Consider the following 18,234-nt stretch of genomic DNA (forward strand, 5'->3'; position numbering starts at 1 on the left):
GATCCCTACCACATAAATCACCAAGACATAAGCTTACAAAACAGCAGTAAATGATTTAATTATGCAGAATGGTCTGGGGTGTTAGTGGCTGTGTGTGTGAGTGTGTGTGTGTGTGTTACGTGTATGTGTATGTGGGATAAATGGGCCTTAACTATGAGTCTTGAGAAGAAAAAGTTGATTGGAGGAAATTTTAAGACATGATATTGTGGAAATATCTTATATAGTTTATACTAGTTCAAAAGTAGTTTAAATACATCTATTAATGTATATATCTATGCATTATTGTGTTATAAATGGCTTATAAACAGTTGATCATCTCTATAAATGTAGGTTTGGCCATAATTTATGTGCTCTCTGTCACCTGGAGCAGCAATGCAAATGGTCCAAGAACACAAGGAAAGCACAAAGGACAATGCCCAAGGACTAGTCAGCCATTGTGTATCTCTCTGTTATAGTATCTAGAGGACTGACTAATGTGACTGAATAATGATATAGTATCCATGTTTGATATCTCCCTGAAACGTGTTCACTGAGGATAACTGTGAAGCTATCTACATGGACGTATTATCTCTATGGTTACTTGTATCTGTACAGGGTGGACTCTGAATGACTGTATTATGCAAAGGTTTTCATTGTCTTCTCAGGAATTCTGTCTTATTTACATTAGTCTGATCCCCCACACAAGCCTTTAAATGCTGTGACATCCCGTGGAGATTGGGCCTGGCAGTGTTTAGGTGATTGTAAAATTGGCATCGTTTGATTGGTCAGTGGTGGTTGGTTTTGGGTTGAAAGGTTGCACCTTCAGATGTTATAAATGGAATGAAATACCTTTGTTCTCTCGCTTATCCTGGTTCCAGTCCATGGAGGAAGGTTGTATGATCAATGCTCATTTCCTAGGCTTCTAGGCCTCTGGCCTAATAGGCATCTCTTTGTTCATGCTTTGTCTTCTAAGTTAACCTTAGGATCTACACTACCGTTCAAAAGTTTGGGGTCACTTAGAAATGTCCTTGTTTTTGAAAGAAAAGCATTTTTTTTTTGTAAAACTTGCCTTCTTTAGACTAGTTGAATATCTGGAGAATCAGCATTTTTGAGTTTGATTACAGGCTCAAACTGGCCAGAAACAAAGAACTTTCTTCTGAAACTCATTCAGTCTATTCTTGTTCTGAGAAATGAAGGCTATTCCATGCGAGAAATTGCCAAGAAACTGAAGATCTCGTACAACGCTGTATACTACTTCCTTCACAAAACAGTGCAAACTGGCTCTAACCAGAATAGAAAGTGGAGTGGGAGGCCCCGGTGCACAACTGAGCAAGAGGACAAGTATATTAGAGTGTCTAGTTTGAGAAACAGACGCCTCACAATTCCTCAACTGACAGCTTCATTAAATAGTACCTGCAAAACACCAGTCTCGATGTCAACAGTGAAGAGGTGACCCCGGGATGCTGGACTTCTAGGCAGAGTTTCTCTGTCCAGTGTCTGTGTTCTTTTGCCCATCTTAATCTTTTCTTTTTATTGGCCAGTCTGAGATATGGCTTTTTCTTTGCAACTCTGCCTAGAAGGCCAGCATCTCGGAGTCGCCCCTTCACTGTTGACGTTGAGACTGGTGTTTTGCGGGTACTATTTAATGAAGCTGCCAGTTGAGGACTTGTGAGGTGCCTGTTTCTGAAACTACACACTCTAATGTACTTGTCCTTTTGCTCAGTTGTGCACAGGGGGCCACCCACTCCCTTTTCTATTCTGGTTAGAGCCAGTGCTGATTCTCCAGATACTCAACTACTCTAAAGAAGGCTTATTGTTTCTTTAATCAGTACAACAGTTTTCATCTGTGCTAACATAATTGCAAAAGGGTTTTCTAATGATCAATTAGCCTTTTAAAACGATAAACTTGGATTAGCTAACACAACGTGCCATTGGAACACAGGAGTGATGGCTGCAGTTAATTAATGGGCCTCTGTACACCTATGTAGATATTCCATAAAAAATCTGCCGTTTCCAGCTACAATAGTCATTTACAACAATAACAATGTCTACACTGTATTTCTGATCAATTTTATGTTATTTTAATGGACAAAAAATGTGCTTTTCTTTCAAAAACAAGGACATTTCTAAGTGACCCCAAACATTTGAACGGTATATGTCTAGAAGTATGCTTTGTAATGCTTGTTAATGCTTGTAACTTTAGGTTTATGCCTTGTATAATGTTATCATTCAATGTATAATGTTAATTAAATATCTGCCTTTGATATAGACAATTCTCAGACCAATTCTTGCTAGTCAGCATCAACTCATTGCCTAATGCTTGCTAGTACTGTATATTTTAATTATCTTTATGGAGTCAGATAAACATTTAAATAGGCTAATTGCTTAAGTCTCATTACGAGTCGCATGTGATGTATATATAATATACTGTATATACACATGTCAAACTTTACTGCACACTACATAAATCACTGTGTAGATTTAATTATAAATAGATATAATTAATTGTGATTCTGCACTGAAAGCTAAGTTAAAAAAATTATGACAATACTGTACTGTTCTCATTATAAAAGCAGCTGATGGACTGATAACTCATTATTTAACTGATAAATGAAAGACATAGGCTATGTATATTTCCTTATGGTGGATTCTCTTCATCCTCAGATTTGCAACTTCTCTGTTTACACTAGCCTTGGATTTTGCCACATTGCTGCTTCATGTGTGAATGCAACTATTAGCATACCGTAAATACCATAGTATATAGACAAACAAAATAAAGATAGCAAATCAGACTATACAGGAGCTTCTCATCTAAACCATATTGCACATAATGTTGCACACTTGATTAATGCAATTATTCACAAATGTGTGGATATTTTAAAAGCCTTTAATTCAATTTGGCTAACAAAGCAAAAATGCTGTCTTGCAGGGACATGTGGTGTGGGAGAGCTGTTGTCTTTACTGTACCACTCAGAGGGGAATATGTGGTGTTGGTGTCTCCCATACTACCTCCTGAGGTAGCGTGGGAGACATCTCATAGGTCTGTCCTGTGGTCAATGACCAAAAGCACCGTCTATGATCTGATGGGTGGAATGTTATTCATATTTTTCATAATATCATAATTAATAAATAATACTTTAAAAAAAACAGATGAAAATCCGGTGTTTTGATGTTAAACAGTTTTGATATATTTCAATCTTCTGTTATGTATATAAAGTATAATATTTGGATGCAAACTCAAAATGGAACACATTTTAACTCTATGCCTGACATGGTACAGGTGTCTTCTTTTTTTTAAGCCAATAACCATATGTTTGAGGTGTATACTTTTGTTTCAAAGTAGATTTGTTTAAGTCTCCCAAGAATCCCTCTGTGTGACCCTGATTTAGCAGTCAGTGGTGAACAAGTATTCACATTGTTGATATGATTATTCAGGGAGACAATTTCAGTTGTAAGTTGTGTTAGTTTGTTGCAGTCTAGTATTGATCATAACTAGAGCTATCGTATACTAACCATTATGATTAGTAAATTAGTAAATTGGCCTTGGCTGCTCAATATTCCAGGAATATTTCAGAATAGTCAATGAAAATCCCCATAAATCTGTTGTTGCATTCAGCTTAGTTAAAAAAATCAAAACATCATATAGGCCTAATTGTCAGATTGTTGTTATATCCTATGAAATGTTAAACTCAAACCCCACTAAGCATAATACTAATAATAGCCCACAATTACCACATATCCACAACAACTTTTGTCGGTATTGCATCAATAATAGTAGGCTACATGACAAATGCATAGCCTACTCAATTGAAATTCAACCTTCTCGTGTGAAAAGTTTTGATACAGGATGGTATACTTTTTAAGAGAACAATAGCACATTGTATTTTAAGTAATTCTAACCTATTTAGTCTACTTATTTGATCTCTTTTAGGACTTTCTTTATTCTTAAAAATGCTTCAGAAATTGTAAACGTGTAATGTTATGAACTAATGACAATTCATAAAATAAAATTATAGTTTCTAATTGACCGTTGGTTTCTTTGCAATTGTTTCACTAAAAGGTCTGCCATAAATGTAGCCTACTCATCAGGGAGCGAACAAACTATCCGACCTGTCAACTGTCACTCACGGACCATCACTTCGGGGCATCATGCGTCATCACTGAACATGCTCAATGCCCTCCCTTCCTAAAATTCACAACAAACTTTTCCATTAAAAAAGTTTGATAGAAACATTATAATGTAATACACTATAATTGAGATAAAGCTGCTCGGTCCAGATCAGCTACGGCGAAACTGGCACAAACCGATACATCAACTTTTATTTGTAAAAGTTTTGATAATAACGCTTCGACTTACAGTTTGGTCGTGAAACGTTGAATCGTTGTCGGTGAAGGAAGCAGAAGGTGCCACACCGAGGGAAAAAATAAAGAACGAGGTTTTCGTTTTTTTGTTGTCTCAATGAACTGCTGGTTCAATGCGCCAAACGGCATCTACTACTATGATATTGGAGAATGGAGGCAAGTCATACACAACACACCACTGTGCGCACGTGAGAGAGAGAGAGAAAGAGAGCGAGAGAGAGACAGAGAGAGCGCGCACAATAACTTTTTATTTGTTATCTCTGAATGTTATTTATCACGACTACCTCTTTTGAAAAAACAGATTTTTAATGTAAATGTGTTTTAGTAAGCATGCTTTTCTAGTATGTGTAAATGTATAGTGCATTTGTACTATACAGTAGCCTATATAATAAAAGCCTATAGTTAAAAAATTATGGCATGTGACTACTTCAATATTCATATCAAATAGTAAAAACTATTTTGATTCAACCGGTGAAAGTGGAATTTTATGTATTGACAGGTAGGTAGGGTGTGGATGGGAATGTGTAGGCTACAGTGAACCCCTTCAGAACCTTGAAGAATGCCAGCTCTTGTGCCTAGACCACCAATGTTCTTTGGTGGAGTTGGAGACAAAGATTGGTTTGTGCTTGACCAGTTTCTGGAAAGAGCTAATTGACTTGAATGATAACATAATTGTGTCAAATTGCCAACTCTCCAGGCTTAAAGAGTTCCCCCACGGTGTGAGGTCAAACATCAGGTCCTGGTGAGAGAGGTCTCCTTCCCTATTAAAACAGTAAGGTCCATTAGAGCAGAGATGTGGTAGAAGTGATAACCAACAGCAATAAGCAAGATATATTCTAAGGCCCAATGATAGGACATGACCACAAAATGATTTGTAATAATTTATGTTAATGACATTGACTTACATTTTAAATAAAATGTTAAAGCTGCAATATGTAACTTTTTGGGCGACCCAACTAAATTCACATAAAAATGTGAGTTATAGATATGTCATTCTCATCGAAAGCAAGTCTAAGAAGCTGTAGATATGTTCTATGTGTGCTATTTCTATGCTTCCCATTCTTAAGTTTCATTTTTGCATCTTTTATTTTTGGTTTTGTACAACAGCTTCAAACAGCTGAAAATACAATATTTTTGGTTATGGAAAAGATATTTCACAGCAGTTTAGATGGTACAGTGTTTCTCTACATTATACTTGCTTATTTTTGTTGCATAAACTGAAATTAGGCAAACTATTAGAATTTCTGCAACCAGGAAATGGTGGAGCGATTTCTGCATAGTGCATCTTTAATGTTAAAAGTGTCAAAATCTTAATGCATATTAACATGCAAGTTTTTTGTCTTTGAAATAACCACAATTATTGATACAAATAACTATTTGTCAAACATTGAAAAACATAGAAAAGGTCATGGTAATAATCACAAATCTTATATTACTCAAGAGCACACTTTAGTAATGATTATTTTAGTAATATCTACTTCAGCGCTCTGTTTTCAAGGTTCCAAAAGGAAAATACTTTTTGTTTTTATTTGTAAAACAATACCCTTCTGCAGAACAAACTGGCCTTTGGTGACAGTTTTGGACAGGGTGTAAAACACAGAAGTCTGTTTGTGACAGAGGGGTGTTTTCAATGAAAGCAAAGTTATTTTAGCTCCAGACATGTTTACATTTCTGTGGTTTAGTCTCTAACTTTCCCTCTTTCCCTTTTTCCCCCCACTCTCATTTCAGAATGCTGCACCACGAGCAAAGGCTCAATCCCCTCAACACCCAGACATTCTTTCAGTGACACAAAATGCAGAGAAAGAGGATTTTTGTAAATAATATAAAGAAACACACACACATGGACCCCCAAGTCTGGGTCAGGGGAGACGCAAAAGGCACGAAGGGCCCCGTCCTCCCTCTCTCCATTGTCCTCCCCCTCTTCCCCTCGCCCCACCTCTGTTTGAACACCCTCAATCATTCTGATCGCTACCTTCTCCAAAACACAGAGAGCAGTTATACTTATTGCTTGTGCCCAAAAAACTTTGATCAATTGTCCATATTTTTTTAGATGCTCTATAAACATTTGCACTATTGTCAACATGAGAGACACCAGAGGAATCTAATGCTTAACTAAAGAGCACTTTCACTCCGACAAGATCCACCCACCAGTAGATGAACAGTTCAATTGTGAATCACATAGTATATTGTAATCTGATATTAGGGCATGACTGCACCTTTGTTAAATACAGTACTTTTAATTACTTGTGGTGCACTTGATTAAGCTTGACCGGAGTGCAAGCTAGTCAGAGGTGGAGTTTGCAAGTTTGGGACTATTCTATTGGTTCCATTGTGCTGGCCAAGCTAAATCAAATGCATCAGACATATTAAAAAGCATTTTGCATACATTTGTCCCAGGCCTGCAATGCTTCCAGGTAAGGTGTGCTTGAAATACTGCTGTGACCTTCCTGCCAGTATCTCTTGTCCCAGTGAGTCAGTAAACAGAATCTTGGCAGACTGCGACACGGTTTCCTTTCCTGTGACAGACAGTCAAGCAGAGGACGTTCCACTTTAGTCAAATCATGGAAACAAACATCAAACCATATGTACACAAAGAATGCAGACGTAGAAGATCATTCTTTGCTCTGAACAAACAAAAGTTAAATATTTAGGGAATTGAAATCCTCCTGTATGTAGCTTGAGGCACAGTGAGGCTGAGGCAGAATTGACAACTACCAGATGGCATGAATGAACACTGGCTCAAGCAATATGAAGAAGTACCCAGATGGCTCAAAGACACTGTGCTGTCTGAGATAGTTTTGTTGTACCTGTGTATAACACTTAGTTCGCAGAGCTAGCCTATCAGAATGTGTAGCATTGCCTGACACTTGAAGAGTGAAGTTAGTCCCCAGAGCTAACATCTAGGCTTTAGCTCGGACAGCTAACAGTCTTGATTTGCAATGGCGACCTATGTACAATGCCTTATTGCGTATACCAGCAGGACCCTTGAACTGACCTCTTTTGGGTTAAATGAAGACAATCAAATGATCTGTTGAAGGAAACAAAAACAGTTTATCTGTTGTCCTTCATCACCATATTTGCCTCGTCTCCACATTAAAAATCTATGCGCAATGAAATATTCACAATGCATGAATGTTGCTGACGTTGCACTTTCTGGCATTGTTCAGTAGCTATGTCATCTGTAGTCAAGGGGTTAGTGTTGAGTGATGGGGACCTGGGCTAGACTGTTCAGAGGTGTGAAGAGGGGGGTCTGTGTGACCCCACAATGGCCCCCAGGACAAGTCACTCTTGCCTCTCCTAGATGACAAGTGTTGTGTGAGAGGAGCGAGAGAGCTACAACACTTTCACATTTGGCCCTGCCACAATGTGTCTCAGATCACTCTCTCCCTACAAATAGAGAGAGGGAGAGAGAGAGAGAAGAAGTGGGGGGGTGGGGGCAGAGAACCGAATCTCCTGGCTTCTTGACATTTTGTGTAAATAGTCTGTTTTCGACCTGGAGATAGAAAGGAGGGATGAGGGAGGGAGGGAGGAGAAGAGGGGGAGAGGAGAGGGAGGGAGGGGGTAGAGAAAAAGAGCAACGTCAAGTCTAGACAGAGGAGGTTAGGATTGAAATCTGGAAGCCATTGACTCCAGCTCAGAGCTCGGGGTTGCCTCTCTCTCTCTGCACTGAGGGATCACATTTCACCGCCTAATTACAAATGAAAAGGGTCACCATTTTTTCACTCTGCTTTTTTTCCCCTTCTCAACATAAAAAACTGGGTGGGCAGGCTGGCTCTCTGAATAAGCTGTTGTTGTGCCCAGAGAATGTTTTGGAATATCTCAACTGAGCTGCAATATGCTGTATGGATGTATTGTGTACTCATATGGTTATCCCTGGATACATTTATTCTAAATGTTTAATGTACACTGTCAGTCCATTATCAGTCTGAAAATGTAATTCCGGCCTGTTTTGCAAAAGGTAAAATGGCAGTAGTTGATGTTCATCTCAATACATTGCAGTCGATGGGAAAAGATGAGTGTCACAGGGTTGATCTTTATGTCAATATATTTTGGTCAATGTGGAAAGATTAGGGTCACAGTGTTGATGCTTACGTCAATAAATTGCAGTCAATGGGAAAATATGAGTGCCACAGGGTTGATGTTTATCTCAATACATTGGGTTCAATGGGAAAACATGATTGTCACAGGTTTGATGCTTATGTCAATACATAGCATTCAATTGGGAAAGGTTAACATCACAATATGGACTCAAAGGCATCATAGACATGACACCCCCCTCCCTCCCTCCCTCCCTCCATCTCTCTCTCCTACCTTCACCTCTCTCTCCACTTTCCCACCACCACAGATAGGATCTTGAAGCATAGATATGCATCAAAGGTATTGGCGCATAAGTCAATACATTGCATTCAAGGCAAAAAAGTTAAAGATAGCGCTGTAATGGGTACATTTTTAAAAGACTCAGACAAACAGGCAGACAGACATAAACTCACAGACAGACAGGCAGGCAGGGAGAAACTCTAAACCCAACCCTAAACCTAACCCTAACCTTAGCTTCATGTCCACATCTCGGCTCAACCCTAGCCATAACACTAACCCTAACCCTAGCCCTGCAAATCTTGGCTCAGCTCTTGGAGTTAGGGTTGAGCCTGGAAGTGGACAAGAAGCTAGAGTTAGGGTTACGGTTTGGGTTAGGGTTGAGCTGGAAGTGGACATGAAGCTAGGGTTAAGGTTAGGGCCTCAACCCTAGACATGACCCTAAACTTAATCAAATTAACAATTCATTAATTTGCCTCTCCCCCATTACATGACAGAAAGGTAGGCCTCACTTGAAGCCTGACCTAGAGTTAATGTGCTTTTGAGTGACATCGGCAGAAGGGTTGAGCCAAGATGTGGAGATGAAGTGAGGGTTAAGGTTAGGTTTAGAGTTAGGTTTGTGCTGGGAATTGATATGAAGCTAGGGTTAGGGTTAGGGTTGTGGCTAAATTTAGGTTAGAACCGGGATGTGGACATGAAGCTACGGTTAGGCCTCAATCCTAGACATAACCCTAACCTTAATCCAATTAACAATTAATAAATGTGCCCCTCTCCACATTACATGGCAGAAAGTTAAGCTTTACTTGAAGCCTGACCAAGAGTTAATGTGCTTTTGAGTGACATCAGCGTTCAACAGACGCTCCCGATGAACGCAAGCCTACATCTGACCATGTGAAATGAATTCTTCACAGTGAAAAGTTGGTCCCACAGAGAACAAGGCTTTTATTCCATATAAAAGCATTACCTGACAGCCCTTACATAACCATGGCGCCCCTCATTGACTGCGATTGAGCTAGCTAACCGTCCTTGCACACAACCAATCGAGACCTTATAGGAATGCACTGTGTTGAGGTTCAGCTTCCTGTGGTAACAGGAAGTGTCGTAATTCATCCTCAACATTGTCCTCCATTCTCTGCCTGCAGTTACCAAAAACACTGTCTTCCATCCTCTTTAGAATGGTAAATTCTTAAGGTAAAGATGTGAAACTCAGGGCATTGTTAGGGTGTGTTCCCAGGAGGCCGTACATTGAATTCCAGCTTCCTGCAATTACAGGAAGTCACTTAATTGGGGGTCATAGGGGGGTTTCGAAGGGTTAAAAAGGTTTAATCTTCCCGAATTGTACATATTTGTGACCCGGCATATGAAATTTGAAGTCAATCAACTTAAAAGTATTTTTGACCTCTATTTTTTAAACTACTAGCCTTGTTATGAATTCTTGAAGGAAATCTGAAGAGGTTATTGTTCCATTTATTTTTAGATGGACTTTAAACTCGAAACTGTGTCTGTCTCTCTACCTGCCTGCCTGCCTGTCTGTCTGTCTGTAGGAGAGAGGGGAGAAAGAGAGGAGGGAAAGGAAGCGACAAATGAGAGAAAGGGGGGAGAGGGAAAGAATGAGGGAGCGAGAATGGAGGGGAGGAGAGAGAGAAAATGGGGAGAGTGAGGGAGTGGGAGAGAGGGGGGAGAGAGAGAAAGAGGGAGAGGGTGAAGGAGGGAGGGGGAGGGGAGAGAGACTACAGACAGACAGAGGCGGGAGAGAGGAGGGAGGGGTGAGAGAGTGATGAGGGAGGAATGGAAAGGAGGAGGGAGAGAGAATTGAGGGGGAAGAGGGAGAGAAAGAGAAGGAGGAAGGAGGGGAGATAGAGACGGAGAGGGTGAGAGAGGGGCTGAAAAAAATGGAGAGAGAGAGAAGAGAATGAAGGTGCTATCAAGAGAAGGTAGAGAGTGAGAGACAGACATGAGATAAACAAGAAAAATGTCAACACTGTGATACTCATCTTTTCCCATTGACTGCAAAGCATTGAGAAAAATATCAACCCTGTGAAACTCATCTTTTCCCATTGACTGCGATGTACTGAGAAAAGCATTAGCTACTGTGACATTTGACCTTTTCTAAAAAACATACCAAGATTATGTTTTCCTGATATCATGTTAAAAACGAATTCTACGGAGGGCCGAGCGTCTACGGATTTTCACTTCACCCTTGTACTTGATTGATGAATTAAGGTCACTAATTAGTAAAGAACTCGCCTCACCTGATTGTCTTGGTCTTAATTGAAAGGAAAAACCAAAAACCTGCAGACAGTCGGCCCTCCATTGAATGAGTTTCACACCCCTGCTCTAGTGCACCTAAACTCATCACTGGACCTCGAAGCCAGTTCCAATGCATTTTTTCATTGTTGCCCTCTAATCAGGGACTGATTTAGACCTTGGACACCAGGTGGGTGCAATTAATTATCAGGGGTGCACATTTCGTTTTTTTCCTAACACTACACAGCTGATTCAAATAATCAAAGCTTGATGATTAGTTGATTATTTGAATCAGCTGTGTAGTGTTAGGGCAAAAATCAAAACGTGCACGCCTTGGTGTCCCGAGGACCGGGTTTGTGAAATCCTGTCGACGGGTAAGAGTTGAATATCCCCCCGCCTAGTGTGTCAAATCATGTGAGCCCCTTGACAAGGACTCCTTAAACCGAAATGTGGTATTTTTTATCAGACTTGATAAGACTTGATCAGTAGTGTTATTTCATCAAAATATTGAATAAATATATGAGAATAAATATGTGAAACGGTGTGTACATTTCGGCATAAAATGAAGCGCAGTAATCTTTGGGGGCATACGTTTGCAGTCTATTTTCATTTCATTTCGCCAGCAGAGGGAAGTATAGCCAAGCAAATCAACCCCAGACAATCAGAGCAAATGGCTGCATATACTTTTCACAGAGCTGTCAGCTGAGTGGAGATGTAGAAATCGATCACAGACCGATGATGTCAGTAATAACACAAGTTTAATATGGACAGATGAGTAGCTAGATTTAGTGTCCAGTTTTAAATGTGTTTGGTACTCTACCTTTACAATGCCCTTTGGGCTTACATTAGGTGCACAGATTGACCCCTTATTTGGTCTCTGGTGGGGCTATGTTTCTGTGGAGAACTAGGCTAGTGCTCATCAGGGGAGATATTCAGTAAGTAGAGGAACATCTGAGTCCAACCTACTGTAGCTAATTTATGACCAGATGTGATACACAATGGTTTTAATGGTACACAATGGCACCAATCTTTCCAGGAGCCATTATGGTAACAGTGACTGCCTCTTAAGTGTGAAACGCCTCAGCAAAACTTAAAGAAAAGGGGAACCATTACTATACAATGAGTATCAGCTTCAACATCTGCCGTTCTGCACGGAAAAGCCATCATGCATTCAGGACTGAAAAAGACCCCAGGGGAAAATAAAAAAATATGCAAACTCCTTCTATTTCAGTACGCTGCACAGCCGTCTGCTGAGAGGCTTTCTGTCGAAGCAGCAGGTCGACTCTGGGAGATGATTTTATGGAGGATTTTCTCACGGTGGGTTCTCTCCAGAAGGGCCTGACGGTGGGCCAGAGGTTTGTCCTTCCAGGTGCCTGAGCACATTTCACTGCTGTGTGCGCATTGCACTCAGCTTTTATTTCTGTTGAACTTGGACGCTCCATCGTTCAGGCCTTTGCGAATACTCCAAGAACAGAAAAGGGAAAAAACTTGAAGAGTCATGCAAAAGCAAATGGTGAGGCCAAAGAAAAGCATTTAAATTCTTTTTTTTTACCTTTATTTTACTAGGCAAGTGAGTTAAGAACAAATTCTTATTTTCAATGACAGCGTAGGAACAGTGGGTTAAGTGCCTTGTTCAGTGGCAGAACAACATATTTTTACCTTGTCAGCTCGGGGATTCAATCTTGCAACCTTTCAGTTACTAGTCCAACACTCTAACCACTAGACTACCCTGCCGCCCCAGTTAAAAATACATAAACACTAAAAACAGCTAGCATCACTCTGGGTGTGATGTGTTAGTCATGTGTTGTGATTTGGTAGTATAAGCTTATCTGGGAAACACAGAATTTCTTAGGAGAAGTAGTTTGAGAGGTCTCTGTATAGGGACATTAAATACATTTCCCTCTACTTAGACACTATGTGTACCAATCAATAAAGATGAGTGATTGATTGTGATGGTTGATCATGAGTCTGAGAAACGTTTTACTTCCACTGTTTTCCTAGTCTCTCCCAACATCCATAACTGAGCAGGTCAGAGGCCAGCGTTTACAATTTAACTGTTTTCCACATGCTGCTCTTTTTTTCTTTTGATATAGCCACAATCACAATCTCTCTCTCTCCCTTGTCTCTGTCTTTCCACCACATCTCTCCTTAATCTTTCTCTTTTTCTTTCCCCTTCCCTCTCCATCCTCTTCTGATTTTCTCTCTCTCTCTCTTTTTCTCTCTCTCTCCCTTGTCTCTGTCTTTCCTCCACATCTCTCCTTAATCTTTCTCTTTTTCTTTCCCCTTCCCTCTCCATCCTCTTCTGATTTTCTCTCTCTCTTTCTCGCTCTCTCTCTGTCCCTCATCGCTCTCTCTCTCACCTCTCTCCCTCCCTTTTCACATTGAGCAATGAAACAGACAGAGAAGGAAGGTTGTGAGTTGCTTAGTAACAGTGGTTGTGATGAGTGCAATGAACAGACAAATCACATTTTGCAGACCAACTTGCCCTGCCACCCAAAAAGGGTTTCAATTGGCCAGATTTATATTTTCCTCAGTTGAACGATGTTACATAAAAATGAGTGTTTTACATAAGTTCTCACAATCATCTGACCTCTCATGGCCGTTTCAATACAGGGCTGCTCTACATTGAAGTGAAGAAATAGTCATTGGGATCGTCATCCTCATACAGTATGTATGAATCAACAAGTTGGTTTCAATAACAGAATAGGGGGAAATGGAGCATGTCGTCCTTGAGTGAGGATTTATGTAAAATTGGAGCTTTGTCTACAATATCAAGGTAAAAATTATAATGGTTAGCACTGTGCTCCATATCTTTTGTGGATAGTCTGAAATGGTTTCCTTTTATTCTGACCTTTCCTGGTGTTTTATGTAAGTGTGACTTTTAAAGGAGGTCACTGCAGGATTACAGATCTCATAAGACACAAGTGGCAACACTTTATTTCAGCCCTCTGTTATAAGTCCAATAAACGATTCACCATTTAGGCCACCCAAATCAGGCCCTCTACTATTCTACACACACACACACAAAAAAAAAGTCTAAATAGTACCAGACGGGTTCTTTGGCTTGTAACCATAGCGGAACCCTTTTTGGTGCTATAAAGAACCCTTTTTTGAACGTTCAATAAAGAACCATTCTCATACGGTTCTAAACGGAACCTGTATGGTGCTAAAAGAACCCTTTACTACGGTTATATAAATAAAGATTAAACAAGGTTCTATATAGCACCAAAAAAGGGTTATGCTATGGTTACAACCCTTTTTGGGGCTACATAGAACCCTTGTGGAGAATGGTTCTATAAATAACCTTTCTCGATCTGAAAGGTTCTTTGCAGATTCTTTTGAAGAACCATACAGGTTTTTAAATTCTAGTCAGCCATATTAAATTGTAAAAGTTCCATAAGTGGACCCAAGCCAGCTGTAGTATCCATTGTGGATGATGAATGGGTCAGTCCCTCAGGCAGCCTCACGATCTGATGGGTGGGAGCTCTGAGGATCTGAACCTGAGGTAGAAGCCACTGTCATGACTCTCTAGTGAGGATCCAAAGATCAGGTTCCAATGGATCAATGTCTACCAGATCCCTCTCACCCGCAGAGGGGAGGAGGGATTGATGTGGGGGTTTTGTGACACCTCACGCCCGGTCGTAAATTATATGCAGCAGAGGACTCTTTTTGGTCTTTAGTAGCGGTGATTGGAATGTGTCTTTGTTACAGAGACATTTTGCCGCCCAAAAACTCTAACGTCCACAAGTGAGTGAGAGCAGGTTTCTGAATGAAGGTTCCCTGAAAGAGGAGGGTGTCATGTATACCTTCAATAGCAGGAGGGGTGAAGTCAGACGCAGGAGACTGAGGTTTAATAAATCCTCGAAAAATTCTGCAACAAGGCACAATAATCACAATAGGAGAACAGCTCCAAAAAATACTGTGGGACGGGACGCAGCCCGGCAACCCTAATGCTTAAAACATGCAGCGTAATAAGGACACACAATTCCCCTTCTTGCCCAAAAGGCATGACAATAAACAATCCCGCACAATTCCCCAAACAAAACAGACAAACTATCCTGTTAGGGCTAGGGGGCAGTATTGACACGGCCGGATAAAAAACATACCCGATTTAATCTGGTTACTACTCCTGCCCAGTAACTAGAATATGCATATAATTATGGCTTTGGATAGAAAACACCCTAAAGTTTCTAAAACTGTTTGAATGGTGTCTGTGAGTATAACAGAACTCATATGGCAGGCAAAAACCTGAGAAGATTCCAAACAGGAAGCGCCCTCTCTGACAAGTTGTTGTTCATCTTGACTCTTTTTATTGAAGACTGAGGATCTTTGCCGTAACGTGACACTTCCTACGGCTCCCATAGGCTCTCAGAACCCGGAAAAAAGCTGAATGATATCGAGGCAGCCTCTGGCTGAAACACATTATCGCGTTTGGATAGTGGCTGGTCAGAGTACTCTGAGACTCACGCTCGTGCATGAGGGCACGAGATGTATTTATTTTCTCTCTCTTTGTACGTATACAGGCTTTCCCGGTCGGAATATTATCGCTTTTTTACGAGAGAAATGGCATAAAAATGGATTTTAATTAAACAGCGGTTGACATGCTTCGAAGTACGGTAATGGAATATTTAGAATTTTTTGGTCACGAAATGCACCATGCACGTCACCCTTATTTACCCTTTCGGATAGTGTCTTGAACACACGAACAAAACGCCGCTATTTGGATATAACAATGGATTATTTGGGACCAAACCAACATTTGTTATTGAAGTAGAAGTCCTGGGAGTGCATTCTGACGAAGAACAGCAAAGGTAATAACATTTTTCTTATAGTAAATCTGACTTTGGTGAGTGCTAAACTTGCTGGGTGTCTAAATAGCTAGCCCTGTGATGCCGGGCTATCTACTGAGAATATTGCAAAATGTGCTTTCACCGAAAAGCTATTTTAAAATAGGACATATCGAGTGCATAGAGGAGTTCTGTATCTATAATTCTTAAAATAATTGTTATGCTTTTTGTGAACGTTTATCGTGAGTAATTTAGTAAATTCACCGGCAGTGTTCGGTGGGAATGCTAGTCACATGCTAGTCACATGCTAATGTAAAAAGCTGGTTTTTGATATAAATATGAACTTGATTGAACAAAACATGCATATATTGTATAACATAATGTCCTAGGGTTGTCATCTGATGAAGATCATCAAAGGTTAGTGCTGCATTTAGCTGTGGTTTGGGTTTATGTGACATTATATGCTAGCTTGAAAAATGGGTGTCTGATTATTTCTGGCTGGGTACTCTGCTGACATAATCTAATGTTTTGCTTTCGTTGTAAAGCCTTTTTGAAATCGGACAGTGTGGTTAGATTAACGAGAGTCTTGTCTTTAAAATGGTGTAAAATAGTCATATGTTTGAAAAATTGAAGTTTTTGCATTTTTGAGGTATTTGAATATCGCGCCACGGGATTACACTGGCTGGGGTACTTAGCCCATAGAAGCTAAGTACCCCACTAATTACCTAACACAGAACATGTGCTGACCTAAACAGACATAACCAAAAGACACAGAAACATAGACATGGCAGCTAGTAGGCCGGCGACGACGACCGCCGAGCACCGCCCGACCGGGGAGAGGCGCCACCTTCTGTGGACGTTGTGACAGAGGGAGAATGTAACACCTTCTTCTGGAAAGGTTACCCTCTGGGTGGACAACATCAGCACGTGTGGGACTGGCAATTAAGAACAGCCTTCTACCCAGCCTCACCGAAACACCTGTCGGCATAAGTGAAAGACTCACGTCTTTCTGTATCCCCCTAGCCAAGATGCGTTATGTTACTCTTCTCAGTGCATATGCACCTACGTTACCATCTGAAAATGATGCAAATGACTGCTGCTGCCAGTCACTAGATGAGGCCCTTCACCGCATACACAGGAATGACAAGATCTTTCTGCTGGGTGACTTTAACCCTAGGGTGGGACAGAACAACAGGATATGGAGCAGAGTGCTGGGTAGGCATGGTGTTGGCCAGGTCAATTAGAACGGCATGAGACTGCTAACTCTATGTGCCTAGCACGATCTCATTGTTCCATTACACCTTGTTCCATTAGAATAACAAATATAAAACATCATGGATGCAGCCACACTTCAAACACTGGCACCTGATCGACTACGTCATAGTGAGACGTTCTGACACTAATAAAGTCCTGCTGACATGTACCATGAGGGGTGCAGAATGCTGGACAGATCACCGTATGATACTGGCTAAACTCCAGGTGAGAAGTCCCCCCAACACCTGCAGAAGTCCAGTAAGAGGCGTCTGCACTGTATCCGGCTCGAAAGGCTAAGGGAGACTGAGGCTCTTCTGAGCGCAGAGGACCCCATGGACCAGAAGTGAGCATCTATTAGCTCAGTGCTCCATCAGGCAGCAGCCCACTCCATTGGCTACAGAGGTAGGAAACATCAGGACTGGTTCGATGAGAACTCTGACACCATCACAACCTTACTGGACAAGGCTGCTCTCAACAGCACCACATCTGCTACCCTTCGCAAGCAATGGCGTGCATCGTGCAAGGATATGCAAACAACCTTGCGTTCTCTGTAGAACGAATGGTGGACGAATAAGGCACAGTAAATCCACATTTATACCAACAAAAAACGACATTAACAATTTATACAATTCAATTAAAGCTATGGCCCTAGAAGTTGCTCCATCACCCCGATGAAAACAGCTGATGGTCTGACTCTCTTGAACGACTAAAACCAGATCCTAATGAGGTGGGCTGACCACTTTAAAGCACTACTCAATCAGCACTCTCCTACAGACCACTCCATCCTGGAAGAACTGCCTGTCCGTCCACCCATTCAAGACCTCAACCGTTCGCCAAACTTCCAAGAGGTGTTATCAGCTATCCATTCCCTCAATAGCAACTAGACTCCTGGTGCTGACAGCATCCCGGGAGAGCTACTTAAAAAGGGAGGTTACTTCTGCACCAGTACATCACTGAGGTTTGGGACAGTGCCCAGATGCAAACATTGTCACCATCTATAAGAACAAGGGTGACAAGTCCATCTGCGGCTACAGCCGGGGGATATCCCTTCTGGCTGTTGCCGGCAAGGTCCTGGCCACAGTGAGGCTCTGCTGGAGTCACTTTTATAGATAACTTTGACACCTTATGGAAACAGAAGATACTCTAGTCTACAGGAATGACGGAGTCCATCCAAATCATCTTGGCTCCTGGCCTCTGTCCACGCATTTCAAGTCTGTGTTGAAACAATGACTTATCAATGACCCAAGACCAGCTCAGCTAATCCATACCATTGTTACAATGAGTCGTCATA

At 41.0% G+C, this 18,234-nt stretch overlaps 1 protein-coding gene across 4 annotated transcripts in view; it reads right to left on the reverse strand.

The window, feature by feature from the left end:
• The window catches only part of LOC106567682 (transcriptional regulator Erg-like), a 104,913-nt gene extending 100,409 nt beyond the window's left edge, over positions 1–4,504 (reverse strand). For 3 of the 4 annotated variants that reach the window (XM_014137254.3, XM_014137252.3, XM_014137249.3), the window contains exon 1: positions 4,337–4,503. The gene's annotated coding sequence lies outside the window, so the exon portion shown is untranslated. Of the gene's footprint in view, positions 1–4,336 lie in introns of all 4 variants that reach the window. The other variant, XM_014137253.3, reaches the window with a different exon arrangement.
• Positions 4,505–18,234: the final 13,730 nt, after the last annotated feature.

Source organism: Salmo salar, chromosome 13, assembly GCF_965601325.2.
Source record: "Salmo salar chromosome 13, fSalSal1, whole genome shotgun sequence".
NCBI classification, from domain to species: domain Eukaryota; kingdom Metazoa; phylum Chordata; class Actinopteri; order Salmoniformes; family Salmonidae; genus Salmo; species Salmo salar.